The 5,876-nt window shown below is 46.3% G+C and overlaps 1 long non-coding RNA gene across 1 annotated transcript; it reads left to right on the plus strand.

The window, feature by feature from the left end:
* The first annotated feature begins 274 nt into the window (after positions 1-274).
* LOC139178070 (uncharacterized) lies at positions 275-5,111 on the plus strand. Its single transcript, XR_011562500.1, has 2 exons — positions 275-585; positions 3,637-5,111. It is a non-coding gene; the product is annotated as an uncharacterized lncRNA (long non-coding RNA).
* The last annotated feature ends 765 nt before the right edge of the window (positions 5,112-5,876 follow it).

The raw sequence follows: 5,876 nt of genomic DNA on the forward strand, positions 1-5,876 counted from the left end.
TGGCCCAGGAATGTGATGTCCCAGGAACTCCCACAAACACTCTTTCCCTCTTTCCCCTGCAGGGATCAGCCTCCCGTCCACCACGAGTCTCTTGGGCCATTGTACCCCCACTAGAATGAGTGCATCTGCTCAGGGGATGGTTTTCTTGCATTTCCTCTGGGAGATAGCCTTTCTTTCCACACCCTAAAGCAGAAATGAGCTGTCTTCTCAAGTTGGTTCAACGTCAAGAGGAACGTGCCACAGCGAAAATTACTTCAGAGCAAAACCTGTCTGATTCTCCTCCCCCCCTTTTTTTTCTCTTCTTCTTTTGCCAAAATCTTGTTGGCTTTCAGTTTTTATGTTTGTGGATACAGGTGTTGGGAAGAGGGATCTTGAGAATGCTGGGCATCCCTGGTAGCCTGGAAAATGATGCTGCTGCTCAGAAGTAACACACTTCAGAGCCTGGAAAGTGGGCAGGCTCATCAGCATCTTGTCCCCATGCCAGGTCTCCTAGGAGAGCAAAGTGCACATTCTGATGGAGAAACAGGTCAGCTCCAAGGGCACCATGTGTGGTGTGGAGCCCAGGCAGCCTTCACCGGAGTACAGGTGAGGTCCCCCCGCCCTGGGGAGCCACAGCCTTCACCAGAGTACAGGTGGGGTCCCCCCGCCCTGGGGAGCCACAGCCTTCACCGGAGTACAGGTGAGGTCCCCCCGCCCTGGGGAGCCACAGCCTTCACCGGAGTACAGGTGGGTTCCCCCCGCCCTGGGGAGCCACAGCCTTCACCGGAGTACAGGTGGGGTCCCCCCGCCCTGGGGAGCCACAGCCTTCACCGGAGTACAGGTGGGTTCCCCCCGCCCTGGGGAGCCACAGCCTTCACCGGAGTACAGGTGGGTTCCCCCCGCCCTGGGGAGCCACAGCCTTCACCGGAGTACAGGTGGGGTCCCCCCGCCCTGGGGAGCCACAGCCTTCACCGGAGTACAGGTGGGTTCCCCCCGCCCTGGGGAGCCACAGCCTTCACCGGAGTACAGGTGGGTTCCCCCCGCCCTGGGGAGCCACAGCCTTCACCGGAGTACAGGTGGGGTCCCCCCGCCCTGGGGAGCCACAGCCTTCACTGGAGTACAGGTGGGTTCCCTCCGCCCTGGGGAGCCACAGCCCTGCAGCACATGTGTTCAGTGTGCAGTCTCCTCACCTTCTGAATGAACCTCTAAGAAAATGGTTTTGTGATTTTTAGTATTTATTTCATATATATGACCTGTGCTTTCACCTCCCAATTTTACCCATTTGCTCTTATATGAAGGAAGTGTGTCTTATTTTTTCATAACTCGTTTCTTGGGATTTTTCTGATTCTAACTGGGTACTCTGCAATGCCAGCCCCATCACCCAGATCTGTGTCAGGGGAACACTCTATGTCTTAAGATGATGCATACGTGAAACCTTCTTTGCACTCCAGAACTCAAGACATTCTCATGCTGTGATTTATAAAGTGAAAATGAAAGCTGCTCAGTCATGTCCGACTCTTTGTGACCACATGGACTATACAGTCCATGGAATTCTCTAGGCCAGAATACGGGCATGGGTAGCCTTTCCCTTCTCCAGAGGATCTTCCCAACCCAGGAATCGAACCAGGGTCTCTTGCATTGCAGGTAGATTCTTTACCAACTGAGCTATCAGAGAAGCCCTAAGTTTGATGTTGTTATTGAAAACTGTCAAATGTCCAGAACACAAAGAAAGTAGCCCCTTCCTTGCCCCGTAGGAGGGCACGTGCTGTAGTATCTTGGAAATATGAACACACGACAGGTTAATAGACTACTTGGTCTTCTGCCCCGCTTAGGTGGACCTCCCTACTGATGTCCCCAAGGGCAGTCCCTCCACCCAAGGAAGCCCTGGCCTTTCGCTGGGCACCAGGCATCCCTCAAGAAGCAGGACTGGCCCATCTTCCACTCATTTGTCTCAGCCACCAGAGTAAGGGTCAGCAAATGTTTGCTGGTAAAAAGCCAATTAATATGTTCAGCTGTGTGAGCAATATGGTCTCTGTTGCAGCTCTTCAACTGTGTATGTAGTTCAGCAAAGTTGCAATGGCCAATAAACCATGAGTGAGTGGGCATGGCTGTGTTTCAATAAAACTTTATTTATACCCTCTGAAATTTGAATTTCAGATCATTTCCATGTGCCACCAAATAGTATTTTTCTTTTATTATTTTTTAAAAAAATTAAAAATGTAAGACCCATTCTCAGCTTGTGGACCAGGCAAAAACAAGACATTTTGTCAACTCCTGCAAGAGACTAGTGTGAAAACAACACAGTAGTGTGTGTTGGGCTCAGCTTTTTAAACTCATCTTTCCTGAGTTGGGTTGTCAGGCACCAGTGAGAATTCTGCTCATGGGCGTGGTCAGAGAGGCTGAGACACCATCATGTGGTGACTAAAATTTCAATTAATGGAGCTAAATGAAACTCCTGTGAGTATATTTAGCCAAATGAGCCATCTAAATGTTTCTATCGAGAATTAACTAGATGACATGTGTACACAGCTTTCTAAAACCTTGTGAAACTGCAGATAGGTTTATCAACACAACTTTTCAAAATTATTGCTGTTTTTGATGATGAAGCTGTTTTAGATTGAGTCAAATTACATTAAGACATGCTGTTGATGCAGGGCCTTACATTTGAAAATCCTGTAAGGCATGGGAGAATATTGTTCATTTGGGAGCTGTTGTCTTATTTTCCTACATACGATACTGATTACATTTTCTAGTTTGTTGTTTCTAAATCTTGTCCTTGGCAGGCCATTCCTTGTTTGGCAATTTTCCATTACTTTTACTTAGGAATGCATATTCATAAGATACTTCACTATTTTGAAGACATTCCAGTGTAAAGAAGGAGAGGAAAGATTTCTTCCTTTAGTTTTATATAAAATATTATTGACACTTTTAAGTCCCTGTGACATTTGTAGTCATCCACTCCCCATCCCTGAAATTTTCAATTTTTCAGAAATGTTCAGGAAATATCAAGCTTTAAAAAAATATTTTTTTGCTTAACTTAGAGAATTAAGAGAATTACACTTTATGCAGATTCTAAATTCAACTTGGTTGGAAGTTTTTTATCGAGTCATTTTTTTTTTAAATCAAATCCCTTTAAGAGAAGGACATAACCTTATTTTATTTTGGGATGCTGCTGCTGCTGCTAAGTCGCTTCAATCGTGTCCAACTCTGTGACCCCATAGATGCCAGCCCACCAGGCTCCTCTGTCCCTGGGATTCTCCAGGCAAGAACACTGGAGTGGGTTGCCATTTCCTTCTCCAATGCATGAAAGTGAAAAGTGAAAGTGAAGTCGCTCAGTCGTGTCCGACTCTTAGCGACCCCATGGACTGCAGCCCACCAGGCTCCTCCGTCCATGGGATTTTCCAGGCAAGAGTACTGGAGTGGGGTGCCATTGCCTTCTCCGTATTTTGGGATAGGGTTTATTTAAATCAAAGATTTTGATCTTGTGCTGTTTTTGTAGAATAATTAGGAAACTATAAGAGTAGGTTAAGCTTCCAAGAAGAATGTTTAGGATACATTTTAATACGGGCAATATTCTGGATGCTGCTTCAGAGGAAGACTGGGGTTTCTTGCTCACTGCTGCTGTGATTCTTACTTAAGGTTGTATCTTGGTTTAAGGTTGTCTCTGTGTAGCTGAGGACTGAAGAATTGATGCTTTTGAACTGTGGTGTTGGAGAGGACTCTTGAGAGTGCCTTGGACAGCAAGGAGATCCAACCAGTCCTTCCTAAAGGAGATTAATCCTGGGTGTTCATTGGAAGGACTGATGCTGAAGCTGAAACTCCATTACTCTGGCCATCCGATGCAAAGAGCCGACTCATTAGAAAAGACCCTGATGCTGGGAAAGATTGAAGGCAGGAGGAGAAGGAGACGACAGAGGATGAGATGGTTGGATGGCATCACCAATTCAATGGACATGAGTTGAGCAATCTCTGGGAGCTGGTGATGGACAGGGAAGCCTGGCATGCTGCAATCCATGGGGTTTCGAAGAGTTGGACACTACTGAGCGACTGAACTGAACTGTGTAGCAATATCAGGCCTTTCTGGCCAAGGCTGTCATGGTGCCAGAGGTCCCTGGCGAGTCCTCTTTCTCAAGCTACAGGCGAGAGTCTGTTTGCTTAGCTGGTCAGAAGAGGTTGTGGACAGGCCAGAGGCTGGGGACTCATGGCTCTGCTGGCCATTTTCCTTTTTGACTCTGTTTCTTCATCATCCATCTCACCCCTGAAAACAGCGAGCTTTCTCACAAACACATGCCTCTGGTCACAAGGGGGACTGGGTGGGAGACTGTGGCTGGACCAGTTCAAATCCATCTCCTCCAGTGGGAAACTTCTCAAACCACATGGCTTGGTGGCCCTGAGCCACCCAAGTCATCCGTGTGCATAGAGGCAGCAGGTCAACATTACTAACCAAGTGGGGCTGCCAGGACGCTCCATGTCCAACATGTTAATTTCTTGCCACTGCTCCCACGTTGTTTTCTGCATCATTTTAAGCATCATTAAAAAACCGACAGAATCCCTTTATCATTTTAAATTGCACAATACTGACACTATCAGCCAGCATTCTGGAGAAAGTAAAATGCCATTATTCCAATAAGGAATCATTCCAATCCATGTTTACACGCATTTCTTCAACCCATGTCCGTGAGTGCTCACTTGTAAATAGCTATAGTTTATTACTATTGGCTCCAATTAATTATTGATTAAATACGATCATTTGTGAAACATAGTTTCACTTGGTGAGCAGAGTACAACTTTACTTTTTAAAAAAAGATCTATTGGTTTGAATCTAGCTTGAGACATTCAACTTTCTTTTTCATCTGTTTATTCCATTCTCTGTTCATTCAGACTGTTAATTGTTATTTTTTTCTTTCAGTTACTTACACTATATACATTTCTCTATTATTTTCCATTTTCACTTTTTAGGGTCATGTCGATTCAAAATGATGAGAGAGGGAGCTTCCCCATCACCGATGCCAACTTGAAACTTGAACCTCAACTAATACAGACGTTGTAAAGCTGGTGATTCAGGCAGAGAAACCACATGAGGCATACAGGGCACAGTGCAGGATGGAAGGAGGCTTCAAAAATGGGAAAGGTAGGAAGTGAAGCCCCAGGGGCAGGTGGACTCTTGTCTAGGTGTGACAGGCCAGGCATGGGAACCTTGTTCTAAACCCCCAAATGAGCCACTGCGTCTATGACCAGTCTGTGATCTGATTTCAGATTTCATCTATAGGTGTCCCATTGGGTTTTCACAGGGAGAATGCACAGGGTGTGTGTGTGTGTGTGTGTGTGTGTATGTGTGTGTGTGTTACTGCCCATGTGTTCTTGAACGTGTATGTTTGTGAGTGGGGGCATGTGCATTGTTACTGAACCAAACTTGGGTACTTACCTATGCAAAGTGAAGCCAGTCTCCTGACACCAGCTTGTGATGAAGGAAAGTGCAGTTTATTGCAGGTGCCTACCAGCAGTCCAGGCAGCTTGTGTGCAGAAAGCCGGAACTCCCTGATGGGTTTCAGAAGACCATTTTTAAAGTCCAGGTGAGGGAGGGGGTCAGAGCATATATAATCAGCTTGTGCACAATTCTCTGGTTGTTGGTGGTGAGGTAACCAGGCTAACCTTATCAGTTGCCAGGCAACAGTATGTCTGAGTTCTACATGCTCCTGGTCATCAAGTGCTTCATTTCTTCCATTCAGTTGGGGTTTCCACAACTGTAAAACAACTCAGGAAAAGTGCATCATATTCTATTATCTGGTTATGATAGGAGCTAAAGCAGAGGACATGAGGGGAAACAAGCTAAAGCTGAAGACATGGGGGAGGGGTCCATACCAGGAAGTCCTCATAGGGTCCTACTCCTTGCTTAC

The sequence above is a fragment of the Bos indicus genome, chromosome 20 (genome assembly GCF_029378745.1).
Source record: "Bos indicus isolate NIAB-ARS_2022 breed Sahiwal x Tharparkar chromosome 20, NIAB-ARS_B.indTharparkar_mat_pri_1.0, whole genome shotgun sequence".
NCBI lineage: Eukaryota > Metazoa > Chordata > Mammalia > Artiodactyla > Bovidae > Bos > Bos indicus.